Source organism: Orycteropus afer, unplaced genomic scaffold, assembly GCF_000298275.1.
Source record: "Orycteropus afer afer isolate SDZICR_OR568_19922 unplaced genomic scaffold, OryAfe1.0 scaffold00400, whole genome shotgun sequence".
NCBI lineage: Eukaryota > Metazoa > Chordata > Mammalia > Tubulidentata > Orycteropodidae > Orycteropus > Orycteropus afer.
Genome location: NW_006921987.1, coordinates 567956 through 592268, shown reverse-complemented (window position 1 = coordinate 592268; position 24313 = coordinate 567956).

The following is a 24313-nucleotide window of genomic DNA, read 5'->3' as shown; positions in this document are numbered from 1 at the left end:
CTATATTCATTACATTCTAAAATTTGCTGTTGAATGCCTTTATAAAATCCTGTCATTAGGCTGGCCTCAGTATTAAAAAAAATAAATAAATTTTGTAAACTTCATATACATAGTGAAGTGCTTGATTTGCAACTTCTTCACCAGTATGAGTTTTTAAACTAGTAAATGTGATAAATTATTTGATAGGTTTTCTATTTGTTGCACATGCATATCTTAAAACAATACTTACCTAATCTGTATGAGAAAGATCATGAGTGGAAAATACAGATAAACACATATACAAGACATATAGAGCTATGCTTATTTCACTGAAAATAGTTAATTTGAACATTATCACTTATTAAGTTTACTAATTCTACACATATTTTTTCAACATAATAAAGGGTATATATGCAAAACCAATAGCCAACACTATTCTCAATGGAGAGAGAGTCAAAGCCTACCGCTTGTGAGTGGAAACAAGGCTAGGATGCGCTCTATCACCCCTTCTATTAAACTTTGTACCATACAACCTACCTAGACCAATAAGGCAAGAAAGAAAAAATAAAAGGCATCCAAATTGACAAAGAAGAAGAAAAACTACCTCTATTGCAGATGACATGATCCTATACCTAGAAACTCAGCACAAAAACAACTAGAACTAATTGAAAGGTTCTGCAAAGTGGAGGATGTGAGATCAACATACAAAAATCAGTTGGATTCCTCTACATCCAAAAAGAGATCTCTGAAAAGGAAATAAGGAAAACAATACCATTCACAATAGCTATCAAGAAGATAAAATACAGGGATACAAAGGAAACTACAAAACATTACCAGAAGATACAATAGGAGAACTACATAAATGGAAGAATATGTCATGCTCATGGATAGGAAAACTGAACAATTTGAAAGTTCCAATACTACCCAAAGCAATCTATAGTTTCAATGCAATTGCAATCCAAATTCCATCAACATTATTTAAGGACATGGAAAAACCAATCACTAATTTTATATGGAAAGGAAAGAGAGCTCACATAAGCAAAGTACTACTGAAGAAGAAAAACAAGGTAGGTGGTCTCATGCTCCCTGATCTCAAAACCTACTATACAGCCACAGATTCAACACAGCCTGCTATTGGTTGAACAATAGGTACATAGAACAATGGAACAGAATTGAGAATCCAGAAACAGATCCATCCACCTATGGACAGTTGATCTTTGACAAAGGGCAAAACCCATTCAATGGAGAAGACATAGTCTCTATAACAAATGGTGCTGGCAAAACTGGATATACATTTGCAGAAAGATGCAACAAGATCCATATCTCACACAATACACAAAAATGAACTCAAGATGGTTCAAAGATCTAAATCTAAAACTCAACACTATAAAGTTCATCAAAGAGAAAATAGGAGCAAACCCAGGAGCTCTCATTATGGCATAGACAGATGATGAAGCATAAGCCAAAATTCACAAGTACCAGAAGAAAAACTAGATGACTGAGACCTTCTAAAAATTAAATTCTTATGTGCATCAAAAGACTTATCCAAAAGAGTAAAAAGAGAACCTATAAACTGGGAAAAAATATTTGGCAATGACATATCTGGGCAGACAGGACCCACCTCCAGAGGCAGGAGATGGAGGGAACAAAGAGGCAGGATCCAGGCAGGAATCAGGTAAGGGGAGCAGAGAGTATTTGAACAGCTAAGAGAAATGAACTTGTCTGTCAGTTTGTCACACTGTGGTGGCTTGTGTGTTGCTATGAGTCTTGAGGCTATGCCACTGGTGTTTCAAAAGCCAACAGGGTTGCTCATGGTGCATAGGTTTCAATGCAGCTTAAAGACTGAGACTGACTAGGAAGAAGGAATAGGCCATCCATTCCTTAAAGAAATGGCCAGGGTAAACCTTATGAATAGCAGAGAAACACTGTCTGATATATTACTGGGCAACTTTATGAATAGCCTGGAAACATTGTCCAATACACTGCAGAAAGACAAGCCCCTTAAGTCAGAAGGCTCAAAATAAGACTGGGAAAGAGCTGCCTCATCAGAGTAGAACCAACCTTAATGACATGGATAAAGTAAAGCTTTCAGGACCTCCATTTGCTGATATGGCATGACTCAAATTAAGAAGAAATAACCACAAACATCCATTAATAATAGGAGCATGGAATGTATGAAGCATGACTCTAGGAAAATTGGAAGTTGTCAAAAATGAATTGGAACTCATAAAGATTGATATCCTAGGCATTAGTGAGCTGAAATGGACTGGTTTTGGCCATTTTGAATCAGAGAACTGTATGATCTACTATGCCAGCAATGACAATTTGAAGAAGAATAGCATGGCATTCATCATCCCAATGGCTATTTCAAGAACTGTCCTGAAGTACAATGCTGTCAATGACAGGATAATAACCATACACCTACAAGGAAGACCAGTTAATACGACTATTATTCAAACTTATGCAATAACCATCAAAGCCAAACATAAGGAAATTGAAGATTTTTATCAACTTATGTAGTGTGAAATTGACTGAACATGCAATCAAGATGTGTTAATTTTCACTGGGCACTGGAATGCAAAAGTTGGAAACAAAGAAGAATCACCAGTAGTTGGAAAATTTGGCCTTGGTGACAGAAATAACACTGGAAATCACATGATAGAATTTTTTAAGATCAATGACTTATTCATTGCAAATACCATTTCCCAACAAGACAAACGGCGGCTATACATGTGGACTTTGCCAGATGGAGTACACAGGAATCAGATTGACTACATCTGTGGCAAGAGGTGATGGAAAAGATCAAAAAACCAGGCCAGGAGCTGATTGTGGAACAGACCATCAACTGCTCATATGCAAGTTCAACTTGAAGTTGAAGACAATTAAAACAAGTCCACGAGAGCCAAAATATGGCCTTGAATATATCCCTCCTGAATTTAGAGACCATCTAAAGAATAGATTTGATGTATTGAGTACCAATGACCAAAAATCAGAAGAACTGTGAGATGACATCAATAATATCATCCATGAAGAAAGCAAGAGGTCATTACAAAGATGAGAAAAGAAGAAAAGACCAAAATGGATGTCAGAAGAGACTTTGAAATTTGCCCTCGAGAGAAGAGTAGCTAAAGCAAATAGAAGAAATGACAAGATAAAAGAGGTAAACTGAAGATTTCAAAGAGCAGCTCAAGTAGACAAAGCCAAGTACTATAATGAAATGTGCAAAGAACTGGAGTTAGAAAACCAAAAGGGAAGAACATACCTGGCATTTCTCAGGCTGAAAGAACTGAGGAAAAAATTTAAGCTTCGAGTTGCAAGATTGAAAGATTCTATGGGCAAAATATTGAATGATGCAGATGTATCAAAAGAAGTTGGAAGAAATACACAGAGTCACTGTACCAAAAAGATCTGGTCAATCTTCATCCACTTCAGGAGGTGACATATGTTCAAGAACCAATAGTATTGAAGGAAGAAGTTGAAGCTACACTGAAAGAATTGGTGAAGAAAAGGCTCCCGGAATTGAGGAAATACCCATTGAGATGTTTCAACAAACGAATGCCTCACTGGAAGCACTCACTTGGCTATGCAAAGATATTTGGAAGACAGCTACCTGTCCAACTGACTGGAAGAGATCCATATTTGTACCCATTCCAAAGAAAGGTGATCCTACAGAAAGTGGAAATCATCAAACAATATGAGTAATATTGCGTGCAAGTAAAATCTTACTGAAGATATTTCAAAAACGGTTGCAGCAGTATATTGAGAGAGAACTTCCAGAAATGCAAGCTCGATTCAGAAGAGGATGTGGAATGAAGGATGTCATTGCTGATGTCAGATGGATCGTGGCTCAAAGCAAAGAATACCAGAAAGATGTTTACTTGTGTTTTATTGACTATGCAAAAGCATTTGATTGAGTGGATCATAACAAATTATGGATACATTGAGAAGAATGAGCATTCTAGAACACTTAATTGTACTCATGAGGAATCTGTACATAGACAAGGAGGCTGTCATTCAAACAGAACAAAGAGACACTGCATGGTTTAAAATCAAGAACAGAGTACCTCAGGGTTGTATCCTTTCACCATACATATTCAATCTGTATGCTGAGCAAATAATCCAAGAAGCTGGACTATATGAAGAAGAATGTTGTATCAGGATTAGAAGAAGAATCATTAACCAACCTGTGATATGCTGATGATAAAACTTTGCTTGCTGAAAGTGAGGATGTCTTGAAGCACTGACTGATGAAGATTGAAGAATACAGTCTGTAGTATGGATTACATCTCAATATGAAGAAGACAAAAATCCTGACAATTGGACCAATAAGCTGCATCCCAATAAATGGAGAAAAGATTGACATTGTTAAAGACTTCACATTGCTTAGTTCTACAATCCAAGACAATGGAAGCAGCAGTCAGGACATCAGACCACGTATAGCACTGGGCAAATCGGCTGCAAAGGATTTCTTTCAAGTGCCTGTCTCCTTGAGGACTAAGGTGCACCTGTCACAAACCATGGTATTTCCAATTGCCTCGTATGCATGTGAGAGCTGGACAATGAATAAGGAAGATGGAAGAAGAGTTGATGCTTTTGAGTTGTGGTGTAGGAGAAGAATGCTGAAAGTACTGTGGAGTGCTAAAAGAACTAACAAATCTGTCCTGGAGGAAATGCAACTGAATGCTCCTTGGGAGGCGAGAATGGCCTTTTTCTCACCTACTTTGGTCATGTTGTCAGAAGGGACCATTTCTTGGAGAAGAATGTCATGCTTGGTAAGGTGGAGGGTCACCGAAGAAAGGGAAGGCCCTCAATGGGATGAATTGACACAGAGGCAGTGGCAATGGGCTCAAGTATAGCAGGGATCACGGAGCTGGCACAAGACTGGGTGGTGTTTTGTTCTTCTGTGCATAGGGTCACTATGAGTCTGAGATGACTCAACAGCACCTAACAACAACAACAATGACTTATCTGACAAGGTACTTATCTTTAAAATTCATAAAAAATGTCAACACCTCAATATAAAAAAGATAAACAATACAATTCAAAAATGGGAGAAGGATATCAACAGGTACTTTACCAAAGAAAACATTCAGGCAGCCAACAAACATGAAGAAATGCTCGCAATCATTAGCCATTAACCCACTGCCAGTGAGTCAATTTTCACTCATAGGGACCCTCATTGGGTTTCTAAGGCTGTAAACCTTTACAGAAGTAGTAGATTGTCTCATCTTACTTCCATGGAGCAGCTGGTGGGTTTGAACCACTGACCTTCTGGTTAGCAACCAAATGCCTTACCCACTACTCCACCAGAGCTCCTTCATTAGCCATTAGAGAGATGTAAATCAAAACAACAATGAGACATGATCTCACACCAACAATAATAGCAAAGTTCATCAAGACATAAAACAACAAATTTCAGCAAGGGTATAGATAGATTAGAACTCTCATACACTGCTGGTGGGGCAGTAAAATGATAAAATCACTGGGGAAAACAGTATGACACTTCCTTAAAAAGTTGGAAATAGAAATACCATTTAATCCAGCAATCCCACTACTAGGAATATATACTAAAGAAGTGAGATCTGGGACCTGAATAGATACATACACACCCATGTTCATTGCAGCACTATTACCATAGCAAAAGAGATGGAAACAACCTGCGTGCCCATCAACAGATGAATGTATAACCAATTTATGGTACATACACACTATAGAATATCATGCAACACTAAAGAAAAATGTAGAATTCATAAAACACCTCATAACGTGGATGAATTTGGAGGATATCATGTTGAGTGAAATAAGTCAAGCACAGAAGGACAAATATTGTTTAAGTCAGGTATTACAAGAAGGCAAAGAAAGGTTTATTCAGGGAAGGAAATTTTCTTTGCTGGTTACCATGGATGGGAAGAGGGAAGGGGGAAATGGATAATTAAGAGACATGTATGATATGTGTGAAGGGAAAAGCAATATAACAAAAGTGTGTGACTAACACAATATCACTAAGGAAGAGGAAGACATGGAGAGGTGCACAACAGGTACAGACAAAGGCAAATACTATTGCGTACACAGTACTGCATTTTCAGTAACAGTAAACATTAATTTAAGGATGGATACATAGATAGACAGGCAAGATCAGGTGTGGATTGGTGAATGGGAATATACCAACAATACATAGGTTTGGTAGATGATATTCCCACATACGTATTTGTATGTGTTATAAAAAATGTCCATATGCAGTTTAAACATAAGAAGAGGCAAAGTTAGGATAACTTCTTAGCCACAAATAATCATCTTGAGGGAGTGGGTTGCTGGGCCTGTGGGCTGGGGACCATGTTCATGGGGGACATCAAGCTCATTGGCACAACATGGTATACAAAAATGTTCTACATCTTAGCACCTGGGATCTTAAAAGCTTGTGAGTGGCTATCTAAGTGACAACTATTGGTCTCTCCTCATCTGGAGCAAAGAAGAGTGAAGAAAATCAAAGACACATGGAAACAGTCCAAAGGACTACTGGACCATGAGAGCCTCAACCTATATGACGCTGGGACCAGCAGAATTGGGTGGTGCCTGGCTACCAATGCCAACCACTCAGAATGGGATTAATAAAAAAGAAAAAAAAATTAATTATAGTATGTTAGAAATAAAATCTCTATCTGAAAGTAAGTAATTTGTTATAATGTTTATTTTCTGATCATAAATTTTTTTTTATGATATCTTCTCATTTTTCCTTTTATAATTATAGCATTTAGTATGAAGCAAGCATTGAAACTGAAGTATGAGCCATTTAAAGCAAAACTGGTGAAAGTCAATATTTTATTGTGGGTTGTTGTTGTTGTTATGTGCCAACAAGTTGGACCCAACTCATAGCGACCCCTCCCTGGGTTGCCGAGTCAGTATCACTACTGATTAGATTGCCCCATCTTCCTTCCGAGAAGTGGATGGTGGATATGAACCCCCAGCCTTCTGGTTAGCAGTCAAGTGCCTTAGGCACTATGCACCAGAGCTCCTTTTATTGTGGGAGATCAACAAAATTTTACATTGATTGTTGAAACAACTCAGTTCACTGACCCATTTTCTTGTAGGATATGTGGGATATATGGAATATTCTTTTTCAGTGATACACACACACACACACACACACACACACATATATATATATATAGTAAAAATCTTAGTATCTGACATCCACTAAAAATTTTATAATCCAGTTCATCTCATTCCACCATATGCCACTTTTGCATTCAATCTCATTTAAATAATCTCATTTAAAAAGAAATTACATCATGATAGCTAAGACACACACAGACACATATACATGTATATATATAACTCACATTGTTGTTGTTGTTATGTGCCGTCGAGTCAGCCCTGACTCATAGCGACCCCTCCTTGGGTTTCCGAGGCAGTATCACTACGGAAGTAGGATTGCCCAGCCTTCCTTCTGAGGAGTGGCTGGTGGGTTTGAACCACCAGCCTTCTGGTTAGCAGTCAAGTGCCTTAGCCACTACGCTACCAGAGCTCCCAATATCCTGTCTGAATGCATGACATAGTAGAGGAGGGAACATGAACGATTATCAATATTTAGAACCCTCATATGCCTTAATCCGGCTCTGGGTGGAGGTTCCATTACATATTTGTGGAGTGGCTACAAGACCTCTGAACCTTTACAGGGTTGTTTTTTTTTTTTTTTTTTAAGCATCCTCTGTAGACACAAAGGATCACCATGAGTTAGAATAGACTAGAAGACAAGGGTTTGGTTTGGTTGTTGGTAGTGTACGAGCATCCAGCGTTATTGCTGCTTCTTGCTTATCAAATTTGTTATGTTCTCCAGTATATCCAGGTTGTCTGGTTCTTTCACATTATATTATGACAGAGTAGAGGAAAGTTAACATAATGCTATAAGGCCATGACTTGATTATATACCAACCCATATAAATGCTAACTACTCATAGTTCCTGATGTATAGAGAAAATTACCACATACCATGTATCCAAGGCTAGTAAAGATGCCACATTTGGCACTGCAGCTACAATTAGAGCCAGAATATAATTATGGGGCTGTTATATAGTTGTTTATGGCGTTTTACTGCCCTCTGCCAAGATCTGGAGACCAGGCAGGTGAATTAAATAAAATTGGGAAAATCATCCCTAATGTGTTTGCCTTTGAAGGTAACATTAATCTCTGTCATGCCTTTAAGAAGCTTGCTGCTATCAAGTTGATTCCAACTTATAGTGATCCTATAAGACACAGTAAACTGCTCTATGGGTTTCTAAGGCTGTAAATCTTTATGGAAGCAACTGCCATATCTCTTGCAGAGCAGCTGCAATTTAAAAACAATTTGAAACACCAATCTTTTGGTTAGCAGCCTTGCTTCCCTTTAGGATGTGATTGTTTATTAATTATCTTGGCTATTAGCAGAGGGAGCACTTACATGGGATTACACTTGATTATTCTTATTATAATACCTCTTATCATATAGGTCACAGAACTAATGGGAAGATTCTGCCAACTGCTAATTGTATACATTCTAATTATATATCAGGGAACCAGGAAATGACCACCAGGTGGATCGAGGACCCAGTAGAGCCAATGTTAGATGAACTCGGACTTGCACTTTATTTATTAACAATCTTTATTGTTTTCCTTTGGTCCAGGGATCTAGGGTGGTTAAAAAGCCATCTCTCAGCTGAGGGAAAAGGCTCAGTCAGAATCATAGATACTGGAAACATATAGAGGGGTCCTCTCAAAGCTTTCAGGGCTTCAGAGGCTCCTAGTTAAGCTTGAGGGTGAGTTTCTCGAAGAAATACTCACATAGCCCAGCCTACGGGCAGGCCAGCTTGTAAAGATCTCCAATCTTCTTGATGCGTTTCACTTCCTCATCTAGGAATTGGCTCTCCAGAAAGTCACAGAGATGGAGGTCTGTACAGGTAGAACTCACAGAGTGGAGTTCCAAAAAGGCCTTGTTCAGGTTCTTCTCCAGACCTATGGTGGCTTCTATGGCATCCAGGCTTTACTCCACTCATCCTGGGAAGGCTTCTGTACTTCCTAGAAGAGAGCTTCTGTGCAATTTTGCACTTTCAAAAGACAGCACCCTTGCACTATTCCTTTGCCAACTTCTTAGACTACATTTGTAGTGGTGGAAATAGAATCTCAGAAAGAGGTAAATGGAGAAGACCCACAGATGCATGTTGACCAGTCACTTGAGAGTAGCCTCCACTTTGGAATAATTTGAACTGATCTGGGACTTCATGATTGATCAACAATAAACAGCCAAGCACAAAAAATTCTATTAGCTGGTCCTGAAAACAGGAGACATTTAAGAAGATGGTACCAGAGTTTACGCCTGGAGGAGAGGTTAGAGAATGGTGGGAGCTGGAGGTAGGGCTTCCCCAGGTCTGTTCTATCCAAACACTCTTGAAGCAAGAGATCGTTCTGCAGGACCATCAGTTGTACTTGTGTTCTTAATCCTTTTTGATTAAATATATTAAGCAGTACTTTTGCAAAATGCCCATGTCCCTTGCCCATGTTGTTGTTGTTGTCAGGTGCTGTTGAGTTGGCTCTGATTCATAGTGACCCTATGTACAATAGAACAAAACACTGCCCACTCCTGTGCCATCCTCACAATCCTTGCTATGCTTGACCCCATCATTGCAGCCATCTTATTGAGGGCCTTCCCCATCTTCGCTGACTGTCTATTTTACAAAGCATGATATCCTTCTCCAGGGAATGGTTCCTTCTGACAACATGACCAAAGTAGGTGACATGAAGTCTGGCCATTCTTGCTTTCAAGGAGTACTCTGGCTGCACTTCTTTCAGGACAGATTTGTTTGTTCTTCTGGTTGTTGTTGTTAAGTGCCGTCGAGTCGTTTCCGACTCATAGCGACCCCATGCGCAGCAGAACGAAACACTGCCCGATCCCACGCCAGCCCCACAATCCCTGCTATATTTGAGCCCATCATTGCAGCCACCGTGTCAATCCATCTCGTTGAAGGCCTCCCCCTCTTTCGTCGACCCTCCACCCTACCAAGCATGACATCCTTCTCCAGGGAATGGTCCCTTCTTACAACATGACCAAAATAGGTGAGACGAAGTCTGGCCATTCTTGCTTCCAAGGAGCATTCTGGCTGCACTTCCTCCAGGACAGATCTGTTAGTTCTTTTAGCAGCCCATGGTACTTCAGCATTCTTCGCCAGCAGTTCTTCTGGTAGTCCACAGTATTTTCAGTATTCTTCACCAACACCATAATTCAAAGGCATAAACTATTCTTCAGTGTTCTTTATTCATTGTCCAGCTTCTATATGCATATGAGGCAATTGAAAAATACCATGGCTTGAGTGAGGCACACTTTGGTCTTCAAAGTGACATCTTTGCTTCTTAACACTAAAGAGATTTTTTTTTTTTTTCCAGCAGATTTTTCCAGTGCAATGTGATGTCTGATTTCCTGATTGCTGCTTCCATGGGTCTTTGTTGTTTGTGGATCCAAATAAAGTGAAATCTTTGACAACTTCAATCTTTTGTCCATTTATCATGATGTTGCTTATTGGTCCATTTGTAAGGATTTTTGTTTTCTTTATGTTGAGGTGTTATCCATACTGAAAACTATAATCCTTGATTTTCATCAGCAAGTGCTTCAAGTTATCTTTACTTCCAGCAAGCAAGGTTGTATCATCTGCATGTCACAGGTTGTTAATAGTTCTTCCTCCAATCCTGAAGCCACTTTCTTCTTCATCTAGTCTAGCTTCTCAGATTATTTGCTCACCATACAGGTTGAATATGTAAGGTAAAACTATACAACTCTGATGTGCACCGTTCCTGATTTCTTGCCCCTGTTCTTGGTGTTGTTATATGCCTTTAAGTCAGACCCGACTCATGGCGACCCCTCCTTGGGTTTCTGAGGTGGTATTGCTATGGAAGTAGATTGTCCATCCTTCCTTCTGAGGAGTGGCTGGTGGGTTTGAACCGATAGCCTTCTGGTTAGCAGTCAAGTGACTTAGGCACTACACTACCAGAGGTTCTTCTATGAGCTATTATCTCTATGGATGCCTAATGATCTCTTCTGGCTTTCATTCAAATATAATTACCATTACAATACTTATATAATCTCTGCTATTTGGGGAATCTATCATCCCCAGCGCTATGAGTGAGCTCTGTTCTATAGCACCATTTCCTACTATGAATTCAGATCACCAGGCCAGCCTTCTAAGGTACCTCTGGGTGGGTTTAAACCATTAACCTTCTGAGTAGTAGTTGCATATATATAGGTTTATGACCCAGTGCTTCCATAGGCTCTAGGAAAGGCCAAGGACAGTCTTAAACATATATATTAGTGAGAGACACCCTAACAACTTTGAAATATTTTTCATTAGCAGTCCTCTATAGTTCAGGAGTGATGAGGAAGAATGCTGCTACTGAAATTGAACCCATGATTTTAGTGATAATGATGGAATCCCAGCTCTCAAGAGTCCACATGGCTACACTTCCCTGCCAAAGATAAGCTGAACGCAATTATTATAATGGACAGCAAGAATGAAGTGGCTATCAGAATGTTTAATCTTGTAGATTTTTTTATGATGCCTAATACATTGCATAGGAGCTCTGGTGGCATAGTGCCTAAGGCAATTGACTGCTAACCAGAAGGCTGGCCATTCAAATCCACCAGCCAGTCTTTGGAAGGCAGATTGGGCAATCTACTTCCATAGTGATACTGCCTTGGAAACCCAAGGAGGGGCTGCTATGAGTTGGATCCAATCCATGGCAGTGAGTTTTTTTGTTTTTTTTTTAAATACATTGCATGATCAATTAGCCCTTATAAATTCTATTCCAAAGTCTGTTCTAATATGTCACTAAGTCAATTTCAACAAATAGTGGCATCCTATGCTTTTCCACATATGTTTACCAGATTTCTTCAAATACAAATGAGCACAAATTACAATTCCATTGCTATATCAGCTCTCTCCTTCTGGAGACTTTGCCCTTGTCTTTCTGGTGCACATCTATCTGAAATACATAGGCAACCTACCAAAATATTACTTTATCTATATAAGAAAGGGAGCTCTGGTAGCATAGTGGCTAAGGCACTTGACTGCTAACCAGAAGGCTGGCGGTTCAAACCCACCAGCCACTCCTCGGAAGGAAGGTTGGGCAATCCTACTTCCATAGTGATACTGCCTCGGAAACCCAAGGAGGGGTCGCTATGAGTCAGGGCTGACTCGACGGCACATAACAACAACAACAACAACAACTATATAAGAAAAAGGAGGTGGAATAAGGGATATCATTGCTGATTTTAGATGGATCTTTGACTGAAATCAGAGAATACCAGAAAGATGTTTACCTGTGTTTTGTTGGGTATGCAAAGGGATTCAACTGCATGGATCATAACAAATTATAGATAGCATTACAAATAATTGGAATTCCAGAACAGTTAAGTGTCCTCATGAGGAACTTGTACATAGACCAAGAGGCAGTAATTCAAATAGTACAAGGGGGATAGTGCAAGGTTTAAAATAAGGAAAGATGTGTGTCATGTTTCACCATACTTAATAAATTTGTATGTTGAGAAAATAATCCAAGAAGCTGGCCTATATGAAGAAGAATACAACATTAGGATTAGAGGAAGAATTATTAACAAACTCTGATGCTGTTGTTGTTATGTGCCATGGAGTCAGATCCGACTCATAGTGACCTCTCCTTGCATTTCTGAGACATTATCACTATGGAAGTAGATTGCCCGACCTTCCTTCTGAGGAGTGGCTGGTGGGTTTGAACGACCAGCCTTCTGGTTAGCAGTCAACTGCCTTAGACACTAGGCTACCAGAGCTCCTACAAACTGTGATGTTGTTGTTGTTATGTGCCATGGAGTCAGATCCGACTCATGGCAACCCCTCCTTGGGTTGCTGAGGCAGTATCACTACAGAAGTAGATTGTCCAACCTTCCTTCTAAGGAGTGGCTGGTGGGTTTGAACCACCAGCCTTCTGGTTAGCAGTCAAGTGCCTTAGGCACTATGCTACCAGAGCTCCTACAAATACAAAAACCTTGCTTGCTGGATGCAGAGGACTTGAAGCAATTACTGATAAAGATCAAAGAGGACAGCCTTCAGTATAGATTGTATCTCCACATAAAGAAAACAAACTCCTTACAGCTGGAACAGTGAGCAACATCCTGATAAATGGAGCAAAGATTTAAGTTGTCAAGGACTTCATTTTATCTAGATCCATAATCAATGTTCATGGAAATGCGGTCAAGAAATCAAACCACATATTACATTGTGCAAGTTGGCTGCAAAAGATCTCTTTGAAGTGTTAGAAAGCAAATATGTTACTTTGAGCACTAAGGTAAACCTGAGCCAAGCCATAGTATTTTCAATCACCTGCTGGTAGCGTAGTGCCTAAGGTACTTGACTACTAACCAGAAGGCTTGTGGTTCAAACCCACCAGCCACTCCTGGGAAGGAAGATGAGGCAATCTACTTCCGTAGTGAGGAGGGGTCGCTATGAGTCGGGTCCGACTTGAGGGCACATAACAACAACAACAATATGCATGTGAAAGCTACACAATGAATAAGGAAGACCAAAGAAGACTGACACCTTTAAATTGTGGCCTTGGCAAAGGTGGTGAATATACGATGGACTGCAAGGAGAACAAAAAAAATCTGTCTTGAATTACATCTAGAATGCTCCTTAGAAGCCAGGATGGAGAGACTTTGTCTCATGTAGTTTGGACATGTTATCTGGAGGGTCCAGTCCCTAAGAAGGACATCATACTTGGTAAAACAGAGGCTCAGTGAAAAAGAGGAGGACCCTTAATGAGATAAATTGATACAGTGTTTGTAACAATGGGCTTAAACACAGCTTAAACAATTTGAGGATCGGGCAGGATTGGGCAGTTCTTCCTTTTGGGGTACATAGAGTCATTATGAGTCAGAACCAGCTGGACACCCCTAACAACAACGGCACTGTGTATGTGAGCATACACACACATACGTACACACAAGAAAATGGGCATCATTTACACAATGGCTTCCTGCTTCCTGCTACATTAGATGAAGTCTCTTATGATGGAAAAGGTCAAGTGTCAGCCTTTATAATTTTCCCTTACTGCCTGCTGGGAAGGAGGTCTGGTGGCGTAGTGCCTAAGGCATTTGCTTGCTAACCAGAAGGCTGGTGGTTCAAACCCACCAGCCACTCCTCGGAAGGAAGATTGGGCAATCACTATCTATAGTGATACTGCCTTGGAAACCCAAGGAGGGGTAGCTATGAGTCAGATCTGAGGGGTTTTTTGTTTTGTTTTGTTTTGTTTTTTCCCCTCTTTGAGGTCTATCCCCAGCGAAGCAAAAGCTTCCCGATAAGTCTGTGCAAAGAGATCAAAAAACTGACCTGGAGTCAATCTCAGAGACTTCAAAGTTTTTTAGGCGGGGGTGGTGGGGGGATGGCTTATGGAAAAAACAGTGCTGCATCCAGTGGCAGCTGCCTGCTGAGGTTTGAAGTTCCCACCCTCCTCCAGCTTCCCTAGGGTTTATATGTTGTTGTTTGTTGTGGAGTCAGACCCGACTCATAGTGACCCCTCCTTGGGTTTCCGAGGCAGTATTACTATGAATAGTAGATTACCCAACCTTCCTTCAGAGAAGTGGCTGGTGGGTTTGAACCGCCAGCTTTCTGATTAGCAGTCAAGTGCCTTAGTCACTACGCTACCAGAGCTCCCAGGGTTTGTATTGTTGTTGTTGTTGTTATACACCTTTGAGTCCGACCGGACTCATAGTGACCCCTCCTTAGGTTTCCGAGGCAGTATCACTACGGAAGTAGATTGCCCCATCTTCCTTCTGAGGAGTGGCTGGTGGGTTTGAACCACCAGCCTTCTGGTTGGCAGTTAAGTGCCTTAGGCACTAAGCTACCAGAGGGTTTGTATAGCGTAAGGTAAACAACCAAAGGGCGACTTCTCAGGGTGAGGAGTCTAAAACTGAGGCACCTGGCTAGAAGCAGCCAGAGGTGATAACAATGTCCTGAGGCTGTGGTCAGGTGGGAGGAGCTATTTCTTCTCTATGACACTGTTGTGCATTAAGGAATGTGGGCCTTGAGGGGGATGGGGCGGGAATGACCTGGCATTTTCTTTCTAAAATGGAATTTGCTTTCAAGGTGGAGACCAGGATCAATTTGGGGTGTTTGAAGGCCTATATCACACACTGCCAGAATAGTAAACTAAAAGCAATACACATTCCTGGAGAACTGGGAAATATCACCAACATGGATTTGAAAGATATTAGGGTGGTGGTTACAATCACAACCCCATTTAATTTGTCTGTTGGTGTGGTGATTATGTTTGTGTGTCAACTTGGCTGGGCCTGGCTAGGTAGCTGGGCAGCTGGTGGTAGTTTTTCCCCATGACGAGACTGCCAATCAACTCCATGGTGGTATCTACCATAAGCCTTTGGGATGTGGTCTTCTTCCTGTATATAAGGAGAAGCCTTGGGGATAGTCTCTAGCTTATGGCACGCTTGGACCCTGCAAGTAGCTGTGTGGTGGTTCAGCAGCCTGCTACGCTCTGCTGACCTTGGGACTTACAATGGACTTGAATTAATGGCCTGCCCTGTGGCTTAGTAACATTTGAACTGTGCCTTTTTACTTGTCAACCTTGGGCTTGTCAGCCTCAGCAGCCAGCAGCTGTCTGAGTGGAGAAATGCCTCTAGCTCCAGTGGGCTGGGAGCAGGAGGCAGAGCTGGACCGCAAGGTTGAGGGGTTTCACCCAGCCCCTAGAGCCTGGCACTTTGGACTTGGACTTAAAGCCTCCAAATTGTAAAAATAAACTCTTGTTTGATTAAGCCATCCCATTTGTGGTATATTCTTGTCAGAGTGGCACTAGGTAACCAGAACAGTTGACTTGTGCAGAAGGTGATACCCTTGTGCAGGCATCATTGTCAGGGCACTGATTTGTCATCAATGGATTTCTCACTATTTCTATATGTAAATTTGCTTTGTGATATCATAATTCTACCATCAGTGGACTTGTTGAATGCATTATTTATAATCATGATGTCTCACTTTTGACTGAAACATTCATTTCATAACAAAAATAAGTTCAAACATACAAAAAAACACTGTGCAGATATTAAAAAGTTGTTGTTGTTGTTGTTGCTAGGTGCCGTTGAGTCACTTCCAAAACATAGCGACCCCATGCACAGCAGAAGGAACACCACCCAATCCTGCACCATCACCATGATCCCTGCTGTACTTGAGCCCATCTTCGTAGCCACCATGTCAATCCATCTCATTGAAGGCCTTCCCCTTTTTTGTCGACCTTCCACCTTACCAAGCATGACATCCTTTTCCAGGGAATGGTCCCTTCTGACAATATGACCAAAGTAGGTGTGACGAAGTCTGGCCATTCTTGCTTCCAAGGAGCATTTTGGGTACACTTCCTCCAGGACAGACCTGTTAGTTCTTTTAGTAGTCCATGGTATTTCAGTATTCTTGTCCAGCACCACAACTCAAAAGCATCAACTCTTCTTCGGTCTTTCTTATTCATTGTCCAGCTCTTACATGCATATGAGGTGATTGAAAATATCATGGCTTGTGTCAGGTGCACCTTAGTCCTCGAGTAGACATCCTTGCTCCTCAGCACTTGAAAGAGGTCCTTTGCAGCCTGCTTGCCCAGTGCTATATGTTGTCTAATGTCCTGACTGCTGCTTCCACTGGTGTTGATTATAGATCCAAACAATGTGAATTCTTTAACAACTTCAGTCTTTTCTCCATTTATTGTGATGCTGCTTATAAGACCAGTGGTAAGGATTTTTGTTTTCTTTATATTGAGATGTAATCCATACTCCAGAATGTATTCTTCAATCTTCATCAGTAAGTGTCTTAAGTCATACTCACTTTCAGCAAGCAAAATTGTGTCATCAGCGTATAGCAGATTGTTAACGAGTCTTCCTTCAATCCTGATGCCACGTTTTTCTTCATATAGTCCAGCTTCTCAGATTATTTGATCAGCATATAGATTGAATAAATATGGGGAAAGGATACAACCCTGATGTACTCCCTTCTTGATTTTAAACCATGCAGTGTCCCCTTGTTCTGTTCAAATGACAGCCTCCTGGTGAATGTACAGTTTCCTCATGAGTACAAATAAGTGTTCTGGAATTCCCATTCTTCTCAATGTTATCTACAATTTTTTATGATACACACAATCAAATGCCTTTTCATAGTCAATAAAACACAAGTAAACATCTTTCTGGTATTCTTTGCCTTGAGCCAAGATCCATCTGACAGCAGCTATGACATCCCTTGTTCCACCTCCTCTTCTGAATCCAGCTTGCACCTCTGGAAGTTCTCTGTCAATATACTGCTACAACTGTTTTTTAATTATCGTCAATAAGATCTCACTTGTGTGCGATATTAATGATATTGTTTGATAATCTCTACATTCTGTGGGATCTCCTTTCTTTGGAATGGGTAAAAATATGGATGTCTTTCAGCCACTTGGCCAGACAGCTGTCTTCAAAATCTCTTGCCATAACTGAGTGAGTGCCGTCAGTGGGGTATCCATTTGTTGAAGTATCTCAATGGGTATTCCATCACTTCCTGGAGCTTTGTTCTTTGCTAATTCCTTTAGTGCAGTTTTAACTTCCTCCTTCAGTAACATTGGTTCTAGATCATATGTCACCTCCTGAAATGGATGAAGATCTACCAGTTCTTTTTGGTACAGTGGCTCTGTGGATTCCTTACATTTTCTTTTGATGTTTCCTGCATCATTCAATATTTTGCCCATAGAATCTTTCAATATTACAGCTTGAGGCTTAAATTTTTTTTTCCTCAGTTCTTTCAGCTTGAGAAGCACCCAGCCTGTTCTTTCTTTTTGGTTTTCTAACTCCAAGTCTTTACACAATTCATTATAGTAATTGGCTTTGTCTGCTCGAGCTGCTCTTTGAAATCTTCTGTTCAGTTTTATCTTGTCATTTCTTCCATTTGCTTTAGCTACTCTCCGCTCAAGGGCAAGTTTCAAAGTCACTTCTGTCATCCATTTTGGTCTTCTTTTCTCATCTTTTTAATGACCTCTTACTTTTTCCACGGATGATGTTTTTGATGTCATCCCACAATTCCTCTGGTTTTAGGTCATTTGTGTTCAATGCATCAAATCTATTCTTTAAATGGTCCCTAAATTCAGATAAGATATATTCAAGATCATATTTTGGCTCTCATGGACTTGTTTTAATTGTCTGCAACTTCAAGTTGAACTTGCAAATAGAGCAATTGATGGTCTGTTCCACAATCAGCTCCTGGCCTGGCTTTGGCCAAAGATATTGAGCTTTTCCACTGCCTCTTTCCTCAGATGTAGTCAATCTAATTCCTGTGTGTTCCATCTGGTGAAGTCCACATGTACATCCTCCATTTGTGTTGCCGAAAAAAGGTATTTGCAATGAATAAGTCGTTGATCTTGCAAAATTCTACCATGAGATTTCCAGCATTATTTCTGTCACCAAGGCCAAATTTTCCAACTATTGGTGATTCTTCCTTGTTTCCAACTTTTTCATTCTAGTCACCAGTTATAACACAACCTGATTGCATGTTTGGTCGATTTCAGATTGCAGAAGTTGATAAAATTCTTCAATTTCCGCATCTTTGGCTTTGGTGGTTGGTGCATAAATTTGAATAATAGCCATATTAACGTGTCTTCCTTGTAGGCGTATGGATATTATCCTATCACTGATAGCATTGTACTTCACGACAGATCTTGAAACATCCTCTGTGATGATGAACACCACTCCATTCCTCTTCAAATTATCATTCCTGGCATAGTAGATCATATGGTTGTATGATTCAAAATGGCCAAAACCAGTCCATTTTAGCTCACTAATGCCTAGGATATCAATCTTTATGCATTCCATTTCATTTTTGACAACTTTCCTAGATTCATACTTTGTACATTCCATGATCGGATTATTAATGGATGTTTGCAGCTGTTTCTTCTTAATTTGAGTCATGCCACATCAGTAATTGGGGGTCTCGAAAGTTTTACCTTATCCATATCAGTAAGGTTGGTTTTATTCTGATGATGCAGCTGTTTTCCAGTCATAGTTTTAGAGCCTTCTAACCTAAGTGACTCATCCTCCTGGTCTGTATTGGACAGTGTTTCTGGACTATTCATAAAGCTGCACAATAATATATCAGACAGTGTTTTTCTGCTATTAATAAGGATTTCCCTGGCCAATTCTTTGAGAAGTGGATGGTCTCTTCCTATTCTGTCTCCGTCTGCAAGCCATGCTGAAACCTGTGCACCATGTGCACCCCTCTGGGTTTGAAACACTGGTGCCACAAGCTTAAGATTCACAGCAACACATCACCACAGTAGGACAAACTGACAGACAAGTTTGTCTCCCTTAGCTGTTTGAAACCTCTCCAACCTCCCCTCACGTGAATCCCTGTGGTTGACTTCTTGTTCTGTTCTGGTCCCCCTGGCCTTTTTCTCTCCTTTCCACCACTTTCCCACCTTGCCACTTATGGGTCATGACCTGGGTTCCCTCCCCTAACCTGGATCTCTGTGCTGATGCTGATGAAATGATGATGATGATGATGATGATGATGATGATAAGATGATGATATTCATAAAAAAAGGATTAATCTCCAATAATAAGTAAAAATGATTAGATACAGAAAAATGAGTCGAGTAAATTTCCTATTGTTTAAAAGAATCCAAAAATATCAGTCAAACAAAACCATAAACAGAGAGATAGATAAAGAGGTGATATTTGGAGACATGGGTAGATAGATAAATAGATGCATATACTTTTGTGGCTATATGAATGAAACATTCATTTATTTCCAGGGTAAATAACAATTAAGTTTTGTCATGATTTCAATTGTGTCCCCCAAAATAATGTCAACTTGACTGGGCCATGTTCTCATTGTCAGTTATGTAACGATGTAATCTGGTAGTTATTTGATGATTTTATCATTCCCCATGATGTGATGTGATGTGATCAGCCAAGGATTAGGGTGGGATGAAACATCCTTAATCACATCACAGCCCTGACCTGATGATATAAGAGGTGTTTCCCTGGGATATGCCCTGCATAACCTTTCATATTACAAGATAAAAAGAGAAAGAAGCAAACAGAGAGAGTGACTTACTACCAAGAAAGAAAAGCTGGGAATAGAGTGTGTCCTTTGGATCAAGGGTGCCTGTGCTGGGAACCTTCTAGACTCAGGGGAAGATTGATGCCAAGACACAGGAGTTCCCCAAGGAATGCTGGGTCCACAGATACTGAAAGGAGACAAGGATCTCTCCCCAGAGCTAACAGAGAGTGAAAGCCTTCCCCTGAGCTGGTCCAAACTGTGAGAGATGATATTTCTGTTTGTTAAAGCCATCCACTTGTGATATTTTTGTTACAACAGCACTAGAGAACTAAGACAAGTTTTTAAAATTGTTGTCTTTGGTATGGGGACTCAGGCAGTAGAAAGCACTGTGAAGAGATGCTTCTACTTTTTATTTAGCACTTTCCTGTAATTTTTTTTTTTAAATTTCAAAATTTTTATTGACATTCATTCATTAACAAAAAAGTCAACAGAGATTATTTGTATAGAGAAATGAATTTCAGTTGTTTTCTTCTTTATGGCCCTCTTTATTAAAATAATCTAGATAAGCATTTTATTTAAAAAGAAATGGAGAAGAAGCTCACTGAATAAATTAGAAGGAATAATAGAATGAAGCTTCTGAAAAAATATATCTATCATTTCTCAGTGGTAATGATTACTATTACTATTGAAGCAATACATTTTATGTATATATTTAATCTCTTTTCAATCCAATAAATTAGGTATTATTGTTGGTTTCCCTCCCTTTTTTTAAGGAATGAGAAATCAAGGCTCAAAAGATGTGGATGACTTCCTCAGACACAGGTTATTAGAACACACAGGACAAAATCAGAGTACTTGTGTTATATTTCCTTTTTCCGTCAGTAGGTTATAGGAAAAAGTAATTAATTATCAAAATTTTAATTGAAAGTTCTTTTAATTTATATTATATCTGAGCAAAATAAAGGTAATAATGAATAATAGGTGTTTTCTTCAGAGTCTGCTATGTATCTAGCAAGGAGTAACAATCAATTAAGGAGTAACAACAAAAACTAAAGTACTTCACCCTTAATTTGCTTTGGAAGTACTTGAAACTCTTCATCAGAAGCACAAACCAGAAAATAAATCACTCCTCATAATTGAGCAATAGAATGGAAATGTTTTCATGCCAACTTGCTACTAATCATGCATCACTTTATTGTCAACTGTTGCCTGCTGGTACACAGAAAGAAAATGGTATTGTTGTTGTTGTTGTTATGTGCCGTCGAGTCGGCCCCGACTTATAGCGACCCCTCCTTGGGTTTCTGAGGCAGTATCACTACGGAAGTAGGATTGCCCAACCTTCCTTCCGAGGAGTGGCCGGTGGGTTTGAACCACCAGCCTTCTGGTTAGCAGTCAAGTGCTTTAGCCACTATGCTACCAGAAAATGGTATAGCAAGAGTAATTTTTTAAAAAAAAAAACCTTAAGATAATAATAAGCTGTACATAGTAATAAGCTGTTATTTCCATAGTATAAATCCAGTATGCAAATTTCCAAGGTATGAAATTTTGCATGTAAGGTTTATTATATGTTATGACACAAACTTTATGTACCTAGATGGTATAAGGCTTCAGTTAAGTGGAAAATCATAAATTCATCTAGTTTTATGAATATACACAGAGTCTATGGGTGGTGAAAATAGACAAGCTCAGCTGCTAACTGAAAGAGGAGGTTTGAGGCCACCTAGAGGCATCTCAGAAGAAAAGTCTGGGACTTTTTTTTTTTTTTCCCCCTGAAAAAGCAGACATTGAAAATTCTATTGTGCACAGTTCTACTCTGACATGAAGAAAGTCACCAAGACTTGATGGAGATTGTATTTATTTATTTATTTTTTTAATTAAGTTACTCAGGAGAATAACAAAAATTTGTGGCTCATTTCATTCATTCAGCCTGTAATAGGGGAAAAGAGACCCCAGATTCAAACAAGTTCAATAGAGATACTTTCATTAAGCCTAAGGCAAGACAAAGACAAAGTCATCCAGGAGGAGGGAAATGATCAGCAGGTACACAGTACACAAAGCTTGATGGAGTCTGCGGAGTCACAGCCGTGGGGGGCTGATTGTACGTGATTGAAAACAAAAAGAATCATTACAGAACCATGATTGGTGGTAGATTGATTCATCACTGTTGCAGGTGGGACTATAGCAGCAGGGAAAGGACCATGATTGGGATACTTACAAAATTCAAGATTAAAAAGGGTTTAAAGGATTAGTTCTGGGCCTTCACTACATGGCTAAACAGGGGACCATATATGACTCATGACCATGCAGCCAGAGTCATAGCCACAAGGTGGCTACCAAACATTATCAGGACACCTACCTTAATTTAAATTAGAAAAAGACACACTCAAGCAAGTTCCCTAGTTCTCTGTGTAAACATAAACTACTTTCAACCACACTCTTCCTGAATGCAGCCATGAGGGTCAGAAAGGACTGATGTTTAAATTTAAGTTAAGACTTAAAATGGTGTTAGGGCTCCCGTTGTAGACCACAGCCTTCCACAAACCAAGTGCTTTAGAATTTAAGTTCTAATCAAACCTTATTCAAATCATTTCTGTAAGTTGTGAAAACAAAAAATTTTTATCTACCTTACTAAAGGATTTAGGCAATGCCTTCTGTTTGCCCACCCCACAACACACTTTCTTCTTGATTTATTTGTGTTGAGGTATCTGAAAATTATACTGACTTAAAAAGGAGATATTTCTTGTTTATTAAGATGAAAACAATTTTATTACACTAACTTTACAAATATGAACAGATCAACACTAACAGAAAGTAGAATTGAAATTTATTTTAAAAAATAAAGTTATTAAGTTAAAAAATAACTTTTTACAACTAAAAGCATAGTATTTCACAGAAATATCTGGTGTTGTCTTTTGAATGTGAATGAACTTGATGGTAAAGTTTATTTGGTGAAATCTCCTATCATTCTTCCTTATTTCTTTCTGACTTCACCTAATGCAGTAGCTATAATTCTACTCATAACTACAGTGGAAGCTTTCCATTACTACAAGATTTTTTCTTTTGAACTTATTTGTATTGAAATATCTGAAAATTGCACTAATTTTATCATTGACAAAACACAGATCTGAGGCCTGCTAATTCTCATATCCTGGCCCAGCAGGAACTATTAGAGTATGTCTGCTTTTTCACTTTCTGAATCTCAATGCAGTGCTCAACAAATGGAATTTAACAGGATTTCCATAGAAAAGGGACTCAGTGAAATGTAGATTCCATGTTTTCAGCCTTTGGATACAGGAGCAAGTCTAGAAGTATAGTATAGTGTTAAGTATTAAAAGAAAATAAAAAGAGACTAGCTGGCAAGCTCACTTTTTGAATAGCAGGTATCTACATACCAGAAGACTCCATAAAATCAACTAAAGTGCCTAAAGAATTATTAGTTTCTCATTGGAAATAATCTTTCTCCTTCTTCTCTTCCTCCTCCTTCTTCTTCTCCCTCTCCTCCCCCAACCTCTTCCTCCTCTTCTCTTTTTCTTTTTAAGATTATAAAGGAATCCCTCCGTGTTGATTAACATGATAATACAATATGGATATATTATACACCCCATTAACTCTATCCTACTGATAAACCATTTTTACACTGCAGTCAGAGAGTAATTACTTAGAAATGTAAACCTAATTCCTTCTAACTTCTTGTTCCATGCTTAAAGTTCTCTAATGGTTTCTAATTCATTTTAAGACCATTATCCTGGCCTATTCAGCCCTACATTTAGCTTCTATTTGCCTCTCCCATTCTGTTTCTCAGCCCAGATCTTTTTCATTCAACTCAAACTGACTATGTGAAGCCCATCATAATTTTCATGCCCCCAGAACTTTGTCCTTCTCCTACTGCCCCTGCATTGAACTTCACTTGGCTAACTCTTCCTGATCCTGTGGATGTCAACACAACCAGCATTTTTTTAAGCAGCTAACAATAACAACAATAGGGTAACAAAATACTTTATGCTTTCCTTTACAGTGCTTGTCACAGTTTCAAATTACATCTCTTTCTGTGGCTAATATTTCTCAGTCTCACCTTTTTTCTTCCTATTGTCAGAATATACTCTAGATCATAATTAGAGAAGAGATGCAATATGGAGTCTGGTGTTGTTGTTGTTATATGCTGTCGAATTGGCCCCGACTCATAGCGACCCCTCCTTGGGTTTCTGAGGCGGTATCACTATGGAAGTAGATTGCCCAACCTTCCTTCCGAGGAGTGGCTGGTG